The 21,315-nt window shown below is 44.0% G+C and overlaps 1 non-coding gene and 1 pseudogene across 1 annotated transcript; both read left to right on the top strand.

The window, feature by feature from the left end:
- The first annotated feature begins 4,549 nt into the window (after window positions 1-4,549).
- On the top strand, window positions 4,550-19,718 carry LOC100589401 (annotated as a pseudogene).
- Window positions 13,515-13,640, top strand: LOC115831368. The gene has a single exon (XR_004026882.1). It is a non-coding gene; the product is annotated as a U4atac minor spliceosomal RNA (small nuclear RNA).
- Window positions 19,719-21,315: the final 1,597 nt, after the last annotated feature.

Below are 21,315 nucleotides of genomic sequence, written 5' to 3'. Positions count from 1 at the left end.
GAGGCTTTTCTTAAGTTTTTATGGTGCTTTAGATAACATTCTTGTACATGTAACATTACTTGATTGTTTAATGTTTAGGAGAAATTCTGAGATGCAAAATTGCTAGGCCAAAAGGAATATCTATCTTTAAGACTTTTGACAATGCCAAACTGACCTCCAACAGTATGGACCAGTTAGTCTGGCCAGCAACATTGAAGAGAATGCCCTTTGTCACACCCTTTCTGGACCAGGCACTGTCATTCTTATTATATATTGGTAATCTGATGAGTGAAAAATGATCATATAAAACATTGACTTTAGGAAACTCTATAGGGAAGATCCTCTTTTTTTAATTGATGTGTGTATTACAAACATTACTTCACAATTTATGACTTGTTTGTTTTGTTTTCCAAGATATTTAATGACAAGATGAAAATTGCTTATAATTCAATAATAAGGGGAAAATAGGTGAAAAATTAGGTGTCCAAGCTAACCCTCATTATTGTATTGTGATTAAAAAAAAAAAAAAAAAACTAATGTGAAATCTGCCTTCTTAACACACTTTTTTTTTTTTTGAGATGGAGTTTTTGCTTCTGTTGCCCAGGCTGGAGTGCTGTGGTGAGATCTCAGCTCACTGCAACCTCTGCCTCCAGGGTTCAAGCAATTCTCCTGTCTCAGCCTCCCGAGTAGCTGGGATTACAAGCGCCCACCACCAGGCCTAGCTAATTTTTGTATTTTTAGTAGAGACTGGGTTTCACCATGTTGGCCAGGCTGCTCTCGAACTCCTGACCTCAGGTGATCTACCTGCCTCAGCCTCCCAAAGTGCTGGGATTACAGGCATGAGGCACCACACCCAGCCATTAACACACTTTTAAGTGTATAGTACAGTACTATTATTTACTTGCATATTTTTGTAAAACAGATATCCATAACTTTTTCATCTTGCATGACTGAGATGTTATGCCCATTAAACAGCAACTTCCCATTTCCCCCTCCCATCAGCTCCTGGTAACTATTTTACTTTCTGCTTTTATGAGTTTGACTACTTTAGCTGCCTCATATAAGCGGAATTGTCCATGCAGTGTGTGTTGATTTGGGATTTGCTTATTGCATTTAGCATAATCTCCTCAAAGTTCATCCATGCATATGGCAGAAATTTTCTTCCTCCCCCTCCTCCTCCTCCTCCTCTCCTTCCTCTTTTAAGATGGAGTCTCCCTCTGCTGCCCAGGCTGGAATGCAGAGGTGCCATTTTGGCTCACCGCAACCTCTGTCTCCTGGGTTCAAGCGGTTCTCCTGCCTCAGCCTCCTGAATAGCTGGGATCACAGGCGCCCCCCCACCACACCCAGCTAATTTTTGTATTTTCAGTAGAGACAAGGTTTCACCATGTCGGCAAGCTGGACTTGAACTCCTGGACTCAAGTGATCCATCCACCTAGGCCTCCCAAAGTGCTAGGATTGCAGGTGTGGGCCACTGCACCTGGCCTTCCTTCTTTTTTAAAGCAGAATAACATCCCATTGTATGTATATTACCACAATTTCTTTCTCCATTCATCCCTTGAGGGACATTTAGGTTGTTTCCAATTCTTGGCTATAGGGAATAATGCTGCAATGACCAGTGGAGTGGAAATATCTCTTTGAGACCCTGCTTTCAATTCTTTTTAGAAGAATAGCCAGAAACAAGATTGCTGGATCATATGGTGGTTCTAGTTTTAAGTTTTTGAGAAACCTCCATACTATTTTCCATAACAGCTGCACCATCTTACATTCCAACCAATAGTCCACAAGGGTTCCCGCTTCTCTACATTCTTGTCAGCATTTGTTGTTTTCTGTTGTTGTTTTTTAACATATATAATGACCATCTTAACAGTAGTGAGGTGCTATCTCTTCACAGTTTTGGTTTGCACTTCCCTGATCATTAGTGATGTGGAGTATTGCTATAGTTTGGATATGGTTGCTTGACACCTCCAAATCTCATGTTGAAACTGGAATTCCAGTATCAGAGTTGGGGCCTAATGGAAGGTGTTTGGGTCATGGGGGTCGATCCCTCCCTATGAGGGGGTCGGGGGGAGGCTGGTGAGTTCTCACTCTATTCGTTCCCGTGAGAGCTAGTTGTTAAAGCGAGTGTGGCACCTCCTTTGGCTCTCTCTGGCTTCCTTTCTCACCATGTGATCTCTGCACATGCTGACGGGGCTTTGCCTTCCAGCATCAGAGCTCAGAGGAGGAGTGGACAAACTCCCAGCCCCACAGAACTGGGGTCCTGGGTCTCTCATTGACTAGAGTTGCAGTCATGTCATTTAACCTTCTGAGTTTCAGTTTTCTCATTTGTAAAATGGAGATGGCAATATTTCCCTATAAAGCTTGCGTGGTTGGTTGCGAGAATCAAATGAGAGAATGTATGCGAAAGTGTTCGAAGAGATATGTGATTGTTATTGCTATCGTTATTGGTAACAAATGCTTCACTCCATCCATTTAGAACAGGGACACTGGATGTTCACAGAGATGACCCCGGGGAGAGGCAAGGGCCACACAGATCAGCAATAAGGGAGGGGAAGGCTCTGGGAGATGCGCAGATGGCCCCCATCCTCAAGCAACTTATGGTCTAGCTCAGTCATCAGAAGATCACACCTGTTTTCATTACAGTCTTAGTGTTATAAATATTTGCTAAAAATTATTGGTTAATAGATTATGTATTTATTTATTTATATTTTTGAGCCGGAGTCTCTCTCTGTTGCCCAGGCTGGAATGCAGTGGTGTGATCTCAGCTCACTGCAGCCTCTGCGTGCTGGGTTCAAGCAATTCTCCTGCCTCAGCCTCCTGAGTAGCTGGGATTACAGGACTACAGGCATGTGCCACCGTGCCTGGCTGATTTTTGTATTTTTAGTAGAGATGGGGTATTACCATGTTGGCCAGGATGGTCTCGAACTCCAGACCTCAGGTGATCCACCTGCCTCGGCCTCCCAAAGTGCTGGGATTACAGGCATGAGCCACTGTGCCCCGCCAACATATTATGTATTAAATAGCTCTGTTAACCAGAATCATTTGTCTCTTCTCAATTATACCAATTCTGAAAGAGCTTACTGTCTTGCTGTTTTCACTATTTGCTTATTAAAATACAACTCTTCCCTACTTCCTACTAAAAATCTTGGCTTTCCTAAGGGAAGAGGTGTTTCTCCATCACTGGCTTGCACCAGGAAGAGTAAAGCGATCCAGGAATCACAGGGGTTGGTCAAGATGCCGAGTCACCAACAAAGCCAGCCATGCAGGTGGTTACGTAGGAGGCAGCCCCACAGAGCCCCATAAACTCAGAAACACTGAGGTTGGTCTGTCCCATACTTAAAAAGCCCTTGCCATCAAGGAAGGGGTGAGCCACACTCAGCTTTTAAGTAAGGAAGCCCTTATATGCTTATAAAAAAGAAAAAGATGGGAGGGAAGTTGTAGGGCAGATTAAAAAACGAGAAGATAGGGGCCAGGCACAGTAGCTCACACCTGTAATCCCAGCACTTTGGGAGGCCGAGGCAGGTGGATCACTTGGGGTCAGGAGTTTTGAGACCAGCCTGGCCAACATTGTGAAACCCCGTCTCTACTAAAAATACAAAAATTAGCCGGGCATGGTGGCACACGCCTGTAATCCCAGCTACTCAGGAGGCTGAGGCAGAATTGCTTGAACGCAGCAGATGGAGATTGCAGTGAGCCAAGATCGCGCCATTGCACTCCAGCCTGGGCAACAAGAGCAAATCTCTGTCTCAAAAAAAAAAAAAAAAAAGAGAGAGAAGATAGGAAGAAAATCAATGTCTGCATTCAGCTCCTTCTCCCTTCTCCCCTCTCTGCTCCTTTTTGTCTCATTTAGCCTCCTCTCCTACCTCTTTCTTCTTCTACTGACAAGCTCCTACTCACTGGAAGGTGGAAACTCAAGCAATTAACATTAACACATGAATAAATGACAGATGTTTTTATAACCCAAATTTATAGAACGTGCTGGGGAACTATCTTGAACTCAAGGCTTTGTGCTTCTTCCTTTTTCCAGGAAGTAGACCTTCTTGGGCTTCTTACCTCCAGCTGTTCTGCCAAGAAGTAAAATCAGTATTTAGGCTGCGTACAGTGGCTCACACCTGTAATCCTAGCACTCTGGGAGGCCGAGGCGGTTGCATCACTTGAGCCTAGGAGTTCAAGACCAGCCTGCGCTGCATAGCGAGACCCTGTCTCTTCAAAAAAATACCAATATTAGCCAGGTGTGGTGATGCGTGCCTGTAGTCCCAGCTACTCATGAGGCTAAGGCAGGAAGACGAGGCTGTAGTGGGCTGTGATTGTGCCACTGCACTTCAGCCTGGGCAGCAGAGCGAAATCTTGTCTCAATAATAGTAATAATTAATAAATGAAAAGGAAATAAGTATTTGGAAGTAAAATAAGCTGGAAGGAGAACCCTTTATTGAGCCCAGGGTGCTCCCAAAGGGAGTTTGGGCACAGAATTGGGGGGCCCTCCCTTTACTTCCTGGCTGTGGGGGGTGGAGGGTGAGTCCTGCTGCATTCAGCCTTCTTGCTGTGAAGTTTGGTGGGTGAAGGATCCTTAGCCATGGGTTGGAGTGCCAAGCAGGTAAAGTCTCTCCCTGTCAACACCCAACTCCTCTCCTCCTGCAGAATGGCGGGGCCCAAGGGTAGGTGGATGAAACTGGCAGAGAGAGGCATTACAGGCATGCGCAACCATGGGATTACAGGCATGCACAACCACGTCTGGCTAATTTTGTATTTATAGTAGAGATAGGGTTTCTCCATGTTGGTCAGGCTGATCTTGAACTCCCAACCTCAGGTGATCCGCCCGCTTGGCCTCCCAAAGTGCTGGGATTACAGGCGTGAGCCACTGCACCCAGCCTATGTTTAATTTTCAAATATTTAAGGCTTTCCTAATTATTTTACTGTTATTAATTTCTGATTTAATTCCATTATAGTCAGAGAATATACTTTGCGTAATTTCAATATTTTAACATTTATTGAGGCTTTTTTTACAACCCAGCATATATATAGTCTATCCTGGTAAGTAGCATATATACTTGAAAATAATCTGTATTCTGTTCTTGTTAGATATAGTGTTCTAGGAGGGTAGTCAATGGTGTTCAGAACTTCTAAGTATTATTTATTTCTTTATAAAGATGGGATCTTGCTAAGTTGCCCAGGCTGGTTTCAAACTGCTGGCCTCAAGCAATCCTCCTGTATAGCTGGGATTACAGGCATGAGCCACCATGCATGGTTTTTCTGTGTATTTTCTATTCTTTACCTAGTTGTTCTGTTAATTACTGAAAGAGAGATATTAAAACCTCTATAATTGTGAAAATGCCTCTCTTCTCTTTAATTATATCAATATTTGCTTCATGTGTTTCAAACACCTATTATTAGATATACACAAACATACGGTTATGCCTTCCTGATGAATGGACAATTTTAAAATTTAGTTTATTTTTTTAAATTGGCAAATAATAATTGCACATATCTATGGGGTACATAGTGATATTTTGATACATACAATTTATAGTGATCAGTTCAGGGCAATTAGCATATCCATCTTCGCAAACATTTATCATTCCTTTGTGGTGGAAACATTCAATATTTTCCATCTAGCTATTTGAAACTATGTAATATTAATATATTATTGTTAACTCTGGTCATCCTATAGTGCTATAGAACACTAGAATTTATTCCTCCTTCTTAGTGTAATTTTGTATCCTTTAACAAATCTCCCTATCCCTCTCTTTCCTCTACCCTTCCCAGCTTCTAGTAGGCTCTGTTCTACTTTTTACTTCTATGTGATCAAATTTATTAGCTTCTTACCTATGAGTGAGGACACGCAGTGTTTAACTTTCTGTTCCTGGATTATTTCACTTAAAATAATGTCTTCTAGTTCTTTCGAGGTTGCCTCAAATGACAAAATTTCATTTTTTTATGGCTGAATTGTATTCCATGGTGTATAAATACCACAGTTTCTTTATCCATTTATCTGGTGTTGGACACAGGTTGATTCCATATCTTGACTATTGTGAATAGTACTGCAGTAAACATGGGATACAGGTGTCTCTTTGATATAATGATTTCCTTGTCTTTGGATAAATTTCCAGTAGTAGGATTGCTGGATCATATGGTAGTTCCATACGTAGCTTTTTGAAGGACCTTCATACCATTCGCCACAGTGGCTGTACTAGTTTGCTTTCCCACCAACAATGTGTAAGAATTCCCTTTTCTCTGCACCCTCGCCAGCATTTGTTACTTTTTGTGATTTTGATAACAGTCCTCCTAACTGGGGTGAGATGATATCTCATGGTGGTTTTGATTTGCATTTCCCTGATAGTTAGTGATGCTGAGCTTTTTTTTTATATCTTTGTTGACCATTTGTATGTCTTCTTTTAAGAAATGTCTGTTCAGATAATTTGCCCATTTTTAATCGGATTTTTTTTTTTTTGAGGTGGTATCTCACTCTGTCACCGAGGCTGGAAAGCAATGGCGCAATCTTGGCTCACTGCAACCTCTGCTTCCTGGGTTCAAGTGATTCTCCTGCCTCAGCCTCCCGAGTAGCTGGGACTACAGGTGCCCACCACCACGCCTGGCTGGTTTTTTGTATTTTTAGTAGAGACGAGGTTTCACCGTGTTAGCCAGGATGGTCTCGATCCCCTGACCTCGTGATCCGCCCGCCTCAGCCTCCCAAAGTGCTGGGATTACAGGCGTGAGCCACCACGCCCAGTGAGTTAGGTTTCTAAATCCAAAAGGTTTTTAGTAATTAGTGGTTTTGTTTACCTTGTTTGTTTGCTTTGACGTGCATAATTGCCGAAATTTTTCTACCACAGAAGAGTGATTAATTTGTAGGCACTGATAACTTTTTACATTTGACTCTTAACCAGGAGAAAGATGTACTATTTTCTGAGAAGTCTTTAATAATTTTTATTTTAAGACAGTCTTTCTCTGTCGCCCAGGCTGGAGTGCTGTGGCGCAATCTTGGCTCACTGCAACCTCCGCCGCCTGGGTTCAAGTGATTCTCCTGCCTCAGCCTCCCAAGTAGCTGGGATTACAGGCATGTGCCACCATACCCAGCTAATTTTGTATTTTTAGTAGAGATGGGGTTTCACCATGTTGCCCAGGCTGGTCTCAAACTCCTGATCTCAGGTGATGCACCTGCCTCAGCCTCCCAAAGTGCTGGGATTACAGGCATGAGCCACCACACCCGACCTCAGATTATTTTTTTCTGTTGAGATGTTAGAATTCCTTGTATATTCTGGATATTAATTACCTGTTGGATAAGTCGTTTGCAAATATTTTTTCCCATTCTGTAGGCTGTTTTTTCACTCTGTTGATTGCTTCCCTTGCTGTGTAGAAGCTTTCTAGTTTGATATATCCCATTTGTTTATTTTTGTTTTTGTTGCCTGTGTTGTTGGAGGTCTTATTGATAAAATCTTTTCCTGACCAGTGTCCTGGAGGATTTTGTTTATGCTTTCTTCTAGTATTTTTATTGTTTCAGATCTTATACTTAGGTCTCTGATCCATTATTTTTATTTTTTTTTTTTTATGCTCCCCTCCCACCTGCTTTGATCCATTTTGAGTTGGATTTTATATAGGGTGAGAGGTGGTGGTCTGGTTTTATTCTTCTGCTTATAAATATTCAGTTTTCTCAGCACCATTCATTGAACAGACTGTCCTTTCCCCAATGAGTATTCTTGGCACTTTTGCCAAAAATTAGTTTCCTGTAGATATGCAGATTAATTTCTGAGTTCTTTATTTTGTTATATTGGTCTAAGTGTCTGTTTTTATGCCCATACCATGCTGTTTGGGTTACTATAGCTTTGTAGTATATTTTGAGGTCTGGCAGTGTTCTGACTCCAGCTTCGTTCTTTTTCATAGGATTGCTTCAGGGTCTTTTGTGGTTCCACACAAATAATAGGAATTTTTTTCCCTATTTCTGTGAAGAATGTCATTGGTATTTTGATAGAGATTGCATTAAATCTGTAAATTGCTTTAGGTAGCATTGTCATTTTAACAATATTAATTCTTTCCATGCATGAGCATGGGGTGTTTTTCCATTTGTTTGTATCCTCGGCAATTTCTCTCACCAGTGTTTTGCAGTTTTCCTTGTACGGGTCTTTCACCTCCCTTGGTTAAATTTATTCCTAGATACTTTCCTGTAGCTATTGGAAATAGAATTGCCTTCTTGATTTTCTCCTTCAGCTAGTTCATTGTTTGTGCATAGAAATGCCACTGATTTGCCAGGCATGGTGGCTCATGCCTGTAATCGCAGCACTTTGGGAGGCCAAGGTGGGCAGATCATGAGATCAGGAGATCGAGACCATCCTGGCTTACACGGTGAAACCCCGTCGCTACTAAAAATGCAAAAAAAATTAGCCGGGCATGGTGGTGGATGCCTGTAGTCCCAGCTACTTGGGAGGCTGAGGCAGGAAAATAGCATGAACCCAGGAGGCGGAGCTTGCAGTGAGCTGAGATCATGCCACTGCACTCCAGGCAGGGTGACAGAGCAAGACTCCATCACAAAAAAAAAAAAAAAAAAAAAAGATATGCCACTGATTTTCATATAAAAATTTTGTATCCTGCAATTTTACTGAGTTTATCAATTCAAATAGTTTTCTTGGTAGAGTATTTAGGTTTTTCTATATATAAGATCATGTCATCTGCAAAAAGGGACAATTTTACTTCCTACTTTCCTATTTGGATGCCCTTTATTCCTTTCTCTTGCTTAGTTGCTATGGCTAGAACTTCTATTAATAATACTATATTGAATAAGAGTGATGAGAGTGGGTATACTTGTCTTGTTCCAGTTTTTAGAGGAAAAGCATTCAGTTTTCCCCCATTCAGTAAAATATTAGCTGTGGAACAATTTTAATTATAATTAAATGTCCCTCTTCATCTCTGGAAATATTTTTTTCTTGAAGTCTATTTAATCTGGCCTTAATACAGCCACTCAAACCCTGTTAATGCTTACTGTTTGCATGGTACATCTTTGTCCATTTGCTTTTAGGCTATCTGTGTGTTTCTATATTTAAACTGCATTTCTTTTAGAAAAAAATAGAGTAGGCCAGGCGCGGTGGCTCACGCCTGTAATCCCAGCACTTTGGGAGGCCGAAGTGGGCGGATCATGAAGTCAGGAGATCGAGATCATCCTGGCTAACAAGGTGAAACCCCGTCTCTACTAAAACTACAAAAAAATTAGCTGGGCATGGTGGCGGGTGCCTGTAGTCCCAGCTACTTGGGAGGCAGAGGCAGGAGAATGGCGTGAACCCGGGAGGTGGAGCTTGCAGTGAGTTGACATTGCACCACTGCACGCCAGCCTGGGCGACAGAGTGAGACTCTGTCTCAAAAAAAAAAAAGAAAGAAAAAAATAGAGTAAGTTTCCATTCTGACAATCTCTGCCTTTTAATTGTAGTGTTTAGTTCATTCATCTTTAATATAATTATTGATATGTCTGGGTTTGGATCTTCCATTTGGTTAGTTTTCTCATTTTTTTCCTCTATTCCTCTTTTCCTGCCCCTCTCCTTTTAATGTTATTGCCATGTCTCACGTATAACACCCAGATTTGTATCTCCAGCCTGAGTCTCTTCCCTGAACTCCAGACTCCCACATTCAATTGCTTACTCAGCATCTGTGTTTGGATATCTACTAGGCACCTCAAACTTAACACACTAAACTTGAGCTCCTGACAGTCCTCTCCCAACTCTTCTCCCGAAATGGTCTCCATCTAAGTCAATGACAGCTCCATCCTTCTAGTTCTTCTGGCCAAACTTGGAGTCATATTCAACTCTTCTCTTTCTTTTACTCCCCAGATTCAATACATGCATATCCTGTCAGCATTATCTTCAAAATATTTACAGAGTCCACCACTTCTCACCACCTCCACCTCTACCACCCCAGACCAAGCTTCATCATCTTCCACCTGGGATACAGCAATCACCTCCTACTGGTCTCCCTACAGTCTATGCTCAACATAGCAGCCAGAGGGATGCTATTAAAATCTAAATTAAGTCACATCCCTGCTCTGTTAAAAATCTTTCAATCGTCCCCAATGTTACTCAGAATAAAAGCCACTTCCCAATATTTTTTTGCCCTCTTCTATACTTTCCCTTGTTCACTTCATTGTAGCCACCTTGGCTTCCTTACTGTTTCCCTAACTCAATGTTTTCCAATCTTTTAAAATTATCACTCCTGTCAGGTGCAAGAAATTTTAATGCCATGGGTATATGATGTATGGTTATCTACCGAGTCTATATCTGTGCTATATACATTAAAAGAGTAAGCTGGCCGGGTGCAGTGACTCACGCCTGTAATCCCAGCACTTTGGGAGGCCAAGGCAGGCGGATCACGAAGTCAGGAGATCGAGACCATCCTGGCTAACACGGTGAAACCCCGTCTCTACAAAAATTCAAAAGAATTAGAGGCCGGGCGAGGTGGCTCACGCTTGTAATCCCAGCACTTTGGGAGGCCGAGGCGGGCGGATCACGAGGTCAGGAGATCGAGACCACGGTGAAACCCCATCTCTACTAAAAATACAAAAAATTAGCTGGGCGTGGTGGCGGGCGCCTGTAGTCCCAGCTACTTGGAGAGGCTGAGGCAGGAGAATGGCGTGAACCTGGGAGGCGGAGCTTGCAGTGAGCCGAGATTGCGCCACTGCACTCCAGCCTGGGCGACACAGCGAGACTCCGTCTCAAAAAAAAAAAAAAAAAAAAAATTCAAAAAAATTTAGCTGGGCGTGGCGTTGGGCGCCTGTAGTCCCAGCTGCTGGGGAGGCTGAAGCAGGAGAATGGCGTGAACCCGGGAGGCGGAGCTTGCAGTGAGCTGAGATGGCGCCACTGCACTCCAGCCTCGGTGACAGTGCGAGACTCGGTCTCAAAAAAAAAAAAATCAAAAACCAAAAAAAACAGAGTAAGTTTGTAAGTTTTGGTAGGATGCAATGTCTCATGCCTGTAATCCCAGTACTTTGGGAGGCTGAGGCAGGCGGATCACTTGAGGTCAGGAGTTGCAGACCAGCCTGGCCAACATGGTGAAACCCCATCTCTACCAAAAATACAAAAATTAGCCAGGTGTGGTGGCGTGTACTCGTGGTCCCAGCTACTCGGGTGGCTGAGGCACGAGAATCGCTTCAACCGGGAGGCGGAGGTGGCAGTGAGCCCAGATGACGCCACTGCACTCCAGCCTGGGCAACAGAGTGACACATTGTCTAAAAAAAAAAAAAAAAAAAGGCCTGGCACGGTGGCTCATGCCTGTAATCCCAGCACTTTGGGAGGCCAAGGCAGGAGGATCACGAGGTCAGGAGATAGAGACCATCCTGGCTAATACAGTGAAACCCCGTCTCTACTAAAAAAACAAAAAATTAGATGGGCATGATGGCATGTGCCTGTAATCCCAGCTACTAGGGAGGCTGAGGCAGGAGAATCGCTTGAACCTGGAAGGCAGAGCTTGCAGTGAGTGGAGATCATGCCACTGCACTCCAGCCTGGGCAACAGAGCAAGACTCCATCTCAAAAAAAAAAAAAGAGTAAGTTTTTCTTCATCTTCCAAGAATGAATTTTCACTCCCTCGGGATGCTGTCTGCCCTGTTGAGAATGCATGCTTTCTCTGTTTGAGCACAGTTCTACCATAGGGCGTTTACACTTACTGTACCCTCTGTGCAGAACACTTCCTCCTTATAGCTGGACAACCCACTCTCTTACTTCCTTTTGGTCTTACTAAAATGGTCACTTTATCAGAGAGGCATCACCTGGTCACTCTGTTTTAACTCACTCAGGACCCCCCTATCCCCCTTCCTGGCTCTATTCTCTATTGGACCTATTACCATCTGTAACCTCTACATGTTACTTGTCCATTGTGTGTCTACCTCCGTGTCATTGTAAATTCCAGGAGATATTTGTATTCACAGATGTATCCTAGCATCTAGTCCAGGTCCTGGCACATGGTTCATACACTATTTTTTTTTTTTTTTTTGAGACAGAGTTTCGCTCTTGTTGCCCAGGCTGGAGTGCAATGGTGTGATCTCAGCTCACTGCAACATCTGCCCCCTGGCTTCAAGCAATTCTTCTGCCTCAGCCTCCCAAGTAGCTGGGATTACAGATGTGTGCCACCATATCCAGCTAATTTTTTTGGTATTTTTAGTAGAGATGGGGTTTCTCCATGTTGGTCAGGCTGGTCTCCAACTCCCAACCTCAAGTGATCCACCCATCTCAGCCTCCCAAAATGCTGGGATTACAGGCGTGAGCCACCGCACCCAGCCAGTTCATGCACTATTAATATTTGTTGAGTGCATGCATGCCACTCTCACTTGTGCTCTCCTGCCTTCACTCTCTCTCTTTTTAAATCTTCTGTTCTTGCTTTAAGGTCCAAGTCAAGTACCAGCTTCTCCCTGGTCCCTTTCCTGGTTTTATGTCTTCAAGAATATTATAAAGTTCAGGCCGGGTGCAGTGGCTCACGCCTGTAATCCCAGCACTTTGGGAGGCAGAGGCAGGTGGGTCACTTGAGGTCAGGAGTTAGAGACCAGCCTGGCCGACGTGGTAAAACCCTGTCTCTACTAAAAATACAAAAATTGGCTGGGCCTGGTGGCACATACCTGTAATCCCAGCTACTCGAGAAGCTGAGGCAGGAGAATCCCTTGAAACTGGGAGGCGGAGGTTGCAGTGAGCCAAGATTGCTCCACTGCACTCCAGCCTGGGCAACAAGAGCGAAACTCCACCTCAAAAAAAAAAAAAAAAAAATTGTAAAGTTCTTATGCTCTACACTCCTGGCAGGAGTTATAAAATTAATATTAATCATTGAAGAATGAACCTTGTTTCTCCTTGGCCTAATCTGCCTCAAAACTATTCAGAAACCTCCTTATGCACTCACTATTAACACCACCTTTTAGCTTGCAAACACGCTTGGTTAGTCCTGAAACTGTGTAGGTTGATATGCCATTGCCAAACCAAGGGGCTTCTTAATTGAATGTGTGGGCACCAGAAAGGAGAGAAAATCGTTTAGCACGCAGGCTTATTAACACTGTTTAGGTATGCTTTGGGTAGATTCAATTGGCCTTGTGCTACTGGAAATAAAGAATAAATATATATTTTTGCTAGTTTTTATTGCATTAGATCATGTTGTTTTAACCCAAGAACCTCAAGAAGTGCAGAGTAAATTGAAACACTCAATCAAACAAAATAAGTATGCTTAAACTGAGTTATAGTTGGTTGTGCCACAAGCGTTAAAGTTCAAGTTGACATTTCAGCCTGAGCTCATAAAGTTATTAGTGGGGAACCCATAGCTGGAAGGAGGAACAGAGAGTGTATCAGACTTCAACCTGTATGTTGTGACTCTTGGTACTTCAGAAGAAAATGAACCTCACTATGTAATAACCTAACTCTGTTGTGTTTATTAATTTTCTTTCTTTTTTATTTTTATGTGTTTATTCATTTTCTTCTAAGTTCAAAGCTCTTTCTGGGTAGGAGAGCAAATGTCCTTATATTTTTTCCAAACAGACCATTTGCTTGATGGGCCTCACCCCAGTGGAATGGAAGTACATTAGCAGCAACCACCATCCTTTACTTGGGGTTGCGTTACTGTCCAATGAGCGCGCAGTGAGGGTGGAACTGCAAGTGTCTACACAACATGCCTGCATCAACTTCAGCTTTGCTTTATCTTCGTGCAATTTTGGAAAAAAAGAAAAAAAGCAAAAACCAAAAGCAGTGCATTAGGGGCAATTCCTCCCCCTGCCTCCTCTCTCCAGTGCGATGGGCTGAGTGTGGGGAAAGGCGGCTCCCTAGTAAGGGTGGGTGCCCTGTAGCCTAGTGGCCTCTCATCCCAAGTGCTGGTAGCATCTGAGATTATCTGTAGGTTGTTTGTCAGCAACCCAGGGAACATGAGCAGGGAGTCCGAAACATTTCAGTTTAGAGTAAGTCATACTGAAATGCTGCTTATAGAACACACCAAACACCAGCAATAGAACTGTTTGAGGAGCTGGATATTCCAAAGACAGCTATGGTAGCCTTTAGGCACAACTGTGAGCAGGAGAAGTCTGTGTTCAGCATCTTCCCGTTGTTCTTCCTTTGAACTCATTCTCCTGTTCGTGGTCCCTTTAAGGATACCCGTTCCATAGAATACCAGTAATGGACCTTTACAGCTTACCAAATGGTTTTTGTTTTGTTTTTGAGACAGTCTTGCTCTGTCGCCCAGGCTGGAGTGCAGTGGCGGGATCTCTGCTCACTGGAACCTCTGCCTCCTAGGTTCAAGCAATTCTCCTGTCTAAGCCTCCCGAATAGCTGGGACTACAGGTGCCAGCCACCATGCCGGGCTAATTTTTTGTATTTTTAGTAGAGACGGGGTTTCACCATGTTGGCCAGGCTGGTTTCGAACTCCTGACCTCAGGTGATCTGCCTACCTCGGCCTCCCAAAGTGCTCAGATTACAGGTGTGAGCCACTGCGCCCAGACTCCAAATGGTTATTTTTAATCAATTAAATTAATTACTTAATTAATTTTTAGAGACAGCACCTCTGTCACCCAGGCTGGAGGGCAATGTTGCAATCGTAGCTCACTGTGTCCTTGAATTCTTGCGCTCAAGTGATCCTCCCACTTCAGCCTCCCAAGTAGCTGGGACCACAGGTGCACGTCATCACATTTGGCTAATTTTTTAATTTTTTTGTAGAGATGAGATCTCACTATGTTGCCCAGGCTGGTCTCGAACTCCTGGCCTCAAGCAATTCTCCTGCCTCAGCCTCCCAAAGCACTGGGGATTGTAGGTGTGATGTGAGCCACCACGCTCAGCCACAAATATGTAAATATTAACCTTGTCTTTGGAGTTTAAGGTAGTGGATATTGTAGCCCATCTGAATTTTCCTGACTCTTATTCCGTAATTCTGAAATTTCTTCAGAATGTGGTGCATTTTATTGTGCTACTATGTACGATGAATAATTAGGTATTGAAATTATTTTTTCACTGAAGGAGAGGCCTGACTTTCACCAAAGCTATGCAACCAAATTTAGGTGAGAAGGTAGTTGATTGAATGCATAAAATCCAAGAATGGTGCCACATAGTGTTGGTTCATGCCTGTAATCCCAGCACTTTGGGAGGCTGAGGTGGGCACATCACCTGAGGTCAGGAGTTCGAGACCAGCCCGACCAACATGGTGAAACCCCATCTCTATACTAAAAACACAAAAAAATTAGCCAGTCATGGTGGTGAGCGCCTGTAATCTCAGCTACTCAGGAGGCTGAGACAGGAGAGTCACTTGATCCCGGGAGGTGGAGGTTGCAGTGAGCTGAGATCACACCACTGCACTCCAGCCTGGGTGACACAGTGAGACTCCATCTCAAAAAAAAATATATATATATATATATATCTCCAAGCGAGGAAGATATCAAGGGAGAATCATCCTGCTCTGGATGCCTCTCAACCAGTTTGCTAAAAAACGCATTCTGTCAACTCATTGAGGACTTTGGGAAAGTTTGGTTCCCGTCCCTGGCCCTGGTGCTCCTGTCCATGCCCTCGTCATGCATCAGGGCGGCCTTTGTCCTTTCTCCCTACCTCTGCTCGGCCACTACTGCCCTTCTGGGCTCATCTCTGTCTAGCTGCTGCTCAAGACCAACTATCCAACCTTCACATTGTCCAGAGGGCTTGAGGCCACAGCATTTCCCCTTTCCTCTCTCCTTAGAGTCTGGTCTTAGGGAAATAGGCTTGTGAAGATGGGGTTTTGACTGTAAGACCAGAAAGCCCAATTCTCTCCATCACTTGTGGCTTGGGAGACTCCCACTGGTCAGAACTGACGCCCTATGCCCCACTCATCTCTCAGCATCACTGATGAGGAATGCAGGACCCTGTGATGGGGGGGAGAATCTCAAGATGAATGAACATGGCTTTTAATCTCTCATTCAAAAGGCCTATGTTGGCCAGGCACAGTGGCTATGCCTGTAATCCCAATACTTTGGGAGGCTGAGGCAGGTGGATCACCTGAGTCAGGAGTTCAAGACCAGCCTGGCCAACATGGTGAAACCCCGTCTCTACTAAAAAACCCCGTCTCTACTAAAAATACAAAAAATTAGCTGGGCGATTAGCCAGGTGTGGAGGCTGAGGCAGCAGAATTGCTTGAACCAAGGAGGCGGAGGTTGCAGTGAGCCAAGATTGTGCCACTGCACTTCAGCCTGGGCGACAGAGCAAGACTCCATCTCCAAAAGAAAAACAAACAAACAAACCAACAAACAAACAAACAAACACCTATGTCAACAGTCAATGTTTTACCATAGGACAAGCATAGTTAAGTCATTGTAAGATAGTCTATTTGTCCTAAAGTAGAAACATTTAAGGTGATAGGTGATTGTGAGTGTGTGTGTGTGTGTGTGTGTGTCCATCCTAGTAAATAGGCCTGAATTCCCTTTAACTACACTGGGTCATTCTTCATGAAAGATAGCAACAGCATCCTCTCCACAGCTGGCATTCCCTGAAGGACTGATCAAGAATGAGCTTGACACATCACTTAAGTAACTTTATTTAGGAAGTTCCTAATAGTCAATGCAGAAGAGTTACCTACAGAGGAGAATGACCTTATTCTGTTTGCAGTCATCACTTTATGTTAATTGTCTGCCAAATATTTCTAAGAACTTGCTGTTCATTATGTTCGCTGCGGACAGAAAGGAATTAAGAAAGTGATCAGAGCCAGATGCGGTGACTTACGCCTGTAATCCCAGCACTTTAGGAGGCTGAAGTAGGTTGATCGCTTGAGCCCAGGAGTTTGAGACCAGCCTGGGCAACATGGCGAGACCCCATCTTTAAAAAAATAAAAAGAAGCCTGTAATCCCAGCACTTTGGGAGGCCAAGGCAGGCGGCTCACCTGAGGTTGGGAGTTCAAGGCCAGCCTGACCAACATGGATAAACCCCATCTCAAGTAAAAATACAAAATTAGCTGGGTGTAGTGGCACATGCCTATAATCCCAGCTACTAGGGAGGCTGAGACAGGAGAATCGCTTGAAGCTGGGAGGTGGAGGTTGCAGTGAGCTGAGATCATGCCATTGCACAATCTGGGCAACAAGAGCGAAACTCTGTCTCAAAAAATAAAAAAAAAGAAAGAAAAAAGAAAGTGATCAGAGATTTGAAAAATCAAAACTGAGAACTAAGTATCAAAATGTGCCTTTGGACAATCTTATCCAGAGAGTCCTTCTCCAGCACATTGGACAGTACAGAAAAACTGACACCACGGAGGACAATGGCTGGAACACAGTGAAAATTACTTCACTATTTCACCAGACCATTTCCATGCCACGTTCTAATGCAGGAGCAAGGGCTTCCAGGTCAGGTTTCTACTGGGATTTGCAATGGAACCAGGGAAAAATGGCCATCCGAATAACACAGCTTTGCATGTGTTAAAATGATCCCTAATTAGCACCTCAAGAAGTAATTTTCTGGTCAGAAACAGTGCCCCAGGGCTGGGCGCCGTGGCTCACGCCTGTAATCTCAGCACTTTGGGAGGCAGAGGTGGGTGGGTCACCTGAGGTCAGGAGTCTGAGACCAGCCTGGCCAACATGGTGAAACCCCATCTCTACTAAAAATACAAAAATTAGCTGGACGTGGTGGCGCATGCCTGTAGTCCCAGCTACTTGGGAGGCTGAGGCAGGAGAATCGCTTGAACCCAGGAGGTGGAGGTTGCAGTGAACTGAGATTGCACCATTACACTCCATCCTGGGTAATAAGAGAGAAACTGTCTCAAAAAAAAAAAAAAAAAAAGAAAGAAAGAAAGAAAAGAAAAGAAACAGTGCCCTGGCCTGGGCACAGTGGTTCACATCTGTAATCCCAGCACTTAGGGAGGCTGAGGCGGGCAGATCACTTAAGGTCAGGAGTTTGCAACCAACCTGGCCAACATGGTGAAACCCCGTCTCTACTAAAAATACAAAAAAATTAGCCAGGGGTGGTGGCGCCCACCTGTAATCCCAGCTACTTGGGAGGCTGAGGCAAGAGAATCACTTGAACCTGGAGGTGGAGGTTGCAGCGAGCTGAGATGGTGACACTGCACTCCAGCCTGGGTGAAAGAGCAAGACTCCATCTCAAAACAAACCAACAAACGAACAAACAAAACAAAAAACAAAACCCAGTGCTCCAGTAAACCAGAAGAGTAGATTGAAGTGCAGCTTGGTAAAGTACAGAGATCACGGAAGACTCAAAAGACGTGGGTGAGTCCTGGGTCCCCACTCCACCTCTTTGTAGCTGCATGACACTCATCAAAGTCTTGACCATGACACTCATCAAACACTTGACTTGACTTTTTTTCCTCCAAAAATGAAGATACGGTATCCGTATCATAGAATTGTGAGGAGAAACAAATGAAGTAAAGTGAAGCTCTCTGAAAACTGTAATGCACTCTGTGAATATTAGTTATCATTGAACAGTCTCCATGAGACCGACCTTAGGAAACAGGTTATGTCAGAATCTGTCGTCAGTTATAGGGTTAGGTGTCTGCCTGTAGGAGCCTTCTTATTGCTGGCAGAGTAGGGTTCTAATCTCTTGGCATGTCTTGTAAGAACTGGAGAATACCTGGTGCCTCTAGCTCTAGGCCAAAGGTTCTCAAAGGGTGGTCCCCAGTTGGCAGCATCACCTGGGAACTTACAAGACGTGCAGGAGATGCACCAGAGACTGGACAGGTGACTGGATGGGTGCTGTTCTATTTCTTCTTTTTCTATTTTTTTTGGAGAAAGAGTCTTGCTTTGTCACCAGGCTAGAGTGCAGTGGCGCCATCTCAGCTCACTGCAACCTCTGCCTCCTGGGTTCAAGCAATTTTCCTGCCTCAGCCTTCTGAGTAGCTTGGACTACAGGCATGCGCCACCATGCCCAGCTAGTTTTTGTATTTTTAGTAGAGATAGGGTTTCACCATGCTGGCCAGGCTGGTCTTGAACTCCTGACCTCAGGTGATCCACCCACTTCAGCCTCCCAAAGTGCTGGGATTACAGGCGTGAGCCACTGTGCTCGGCCTCTTTTTTTTTTTTTTTGAGACGGAGTCTTGCTCTGTCACCCAGGCTGGAATGCAGTGGCCCGATCTCGGCTCACTGCAACCTCTGCCTTCTGGGTTCAAGTGAGTCTCGTGCCTCAGCCTCCCAAGTAGCTGGGATTACAGGCATGTGTCACCATGCCTGGCTAATTTTTGTATTTTCAGTAGAGACAGGGTTTCACCATGTTGGCCGGGCTGGTCTCAAACTCCTGACCTCAGGTCATCCGCCTGCTTCAGCCTCCCAAAGTGCTGGGATTACAGGAGTGGGTCACTGTACCCGGCCGACCCTTCTATTAATATTATTTAAAGATGTAAAAAATGCAGGGAACTTGAGAAACAAAGCCATGGAAGGTATCATTGATGGCTCACTGATACATCCTGCAGTGATTGTCAATTCATTTGAGATATTTGCAGCCACAAAGAAAGCAGTTTGCCTCTACAAACTGGGAGAAATGAATACAAGAGCTCTATCTACTGAAATTATTTTCAACCTTTCCCCAAATAACAATATTTCAGAGGCATTGAAAAAATGTGGTATCTCAGCAAATGACACTTAAATTCCAATTGTTTATAGTAATGAGGGAGAAAAACAAATAAATCAAGGATATCTAATGTCTCAAATAGAAGGTCAGCAGGTTTCTCTGAAAAATCTTCCTGAAATAATAAATATTACAAAAGTCAAAAAGAAATATACACTCCCTCCACAAAAAGAAAGTATTGGGAACATTATTGGATGGTATTTGTAGAATGTCAACAAAGGATGTTTTGTGAAAAGGATGTTTTGTGAAAATAATTATTTGCAGAAATTTTCAGCACTAAAGAAAACACTGTAATCCCAGCACTTTGGGAGACCAAGGTGGGCAGATCACCTGAGCTCAGGCGTTCAAGACCAGCCTGGGCAACATGGTGAAACCCCATCTCTATAAAAATACAAAAAATTAGCTGGGCGTAGTGGTGGCGCATCTGTAATCACAGCTACTTGGGAGAATTGCTTGAACCCGGGAGGAGGAGGTTGCGGTGAGCCCAGATCGTGCCACTGCATTCCAGCATGGGTGACAGACTGAGCCCCCATCTGAAAAACAAAACAAAACAAAACAAATGTATTTTCCTTTGCTGATTAAAATGTTATTTTATTTTTACGTTTTGTAGTGATGGCATCTCGCTATGTTACCCAGACTTGTCTCAAACTCCTAACCTCAAGTGATCCTCCCAACTCAGCCTCCTAAAGCACTAGGATTACAGGCATGAGCCACCATGCCTTGGCCCCACCTCTTTTATTATTTTAAAAGATAACCAGTTACTATTATTTGTTAGTGCCTTCTAGTCTTCTACTTCTATTCAAATATATTTTATTTTTATATAATTGGAATAAAAATTGCAAACACTTTTAAAAAAGAAGAAATGCAAATTCTCAGGCCCTACCTCAACCCTACTAAATCGTACACTGTGGGATGGGGCCCATGAATCTGTTTTTCCGAGCTCTCCAGATGATTCTAAAGCATGCTGAAGTTGGAGAGTCACTGACCTAGGTCTTTGGAGCCTCTGCAAGAACCAAGAACGAGGACTCCACTTTAACAGCCTTTTCATTATCTTGCATAGTGTGAGCAAGCCGCACAAAAGAGGCTTCAACTCCTAGAGCCAGGAGGGACTTCAGAAACCATTTCTCAGGTCAGTTTGTTTTGTAGCTGAGGACTTTGCAGCCCAAGGGGTTAAGTGAAGTCTGACCCAGAGCCAGGCCAACAGCTGATGTCAAGGTGACTCTCAGCCCAGGGCCCTTCCTGTGTGTCTACTCCCTTTCTTGTAGCCAGAGCAAAAGCACCATGCAGTTGTGACTTGAAGGCAGTAGAGCTTGAAAGAGCAAGGTCAGGTGGAAAAGCTGGGTTTGGATAGACCCACTTAGTTCTAGCCCAGAGGACAGGGTCCCAGGGGAAGTCACAGCTGCCTTCCTTGTTCTTGGTCTTGTAAATTGCCTGATGGATTCTTCCTGCCTGCTACAGACAAAACCAGTTTGCTGAGACTGTGGTATTACAGTAAAGAAAGAGTTTAAGCTGTGTGTGGTGGCTCACACCCGTAATCCCAGCATTTTGGGAGGCCGAGGTGGGCAGATCAATTGAGGTCAGGAGTTTGAGACCAGCCTGGCCAACATGGCAAAACTCTGTCTCTACTAAAAATACAGAAATTAGCCAGGCATGGTGGCTTGCACCTGTAATCCCAGCTACTAGACAGGCTGAGGAAGGAGAATTGCTTGAACCCAAGAGGCGGAGGTTGCAGTGAGCCAAAATCACACCACCGTACTCCAGCCTCGGCGACAGAGCAAAAGCAAGAGTTTAACTGACTTGAGGCTGGCCACATGAAAGAACTGGAGTTG

The sequence above is a fragment of the Nomascus leucogenys genome, chromosome 18, assembly GCF_006542625.1.
Source record: "Nomascus leucogenys isolate Asia chromosome 18, Asia_NLE_v1, whole genome shotgun sequence".
Taxonomy (NCBI): Eukaryota; Metazoa; Chordata; class Mammalia; order Primates; family Hylobatidae; genus Nomascus; species Nomascus leucogenys.
The sequence above is the reverse complement of the archived record's forward strand: the minus strand, read 5'-3'. Positions and strand labels throughout refer to the sequence as shown.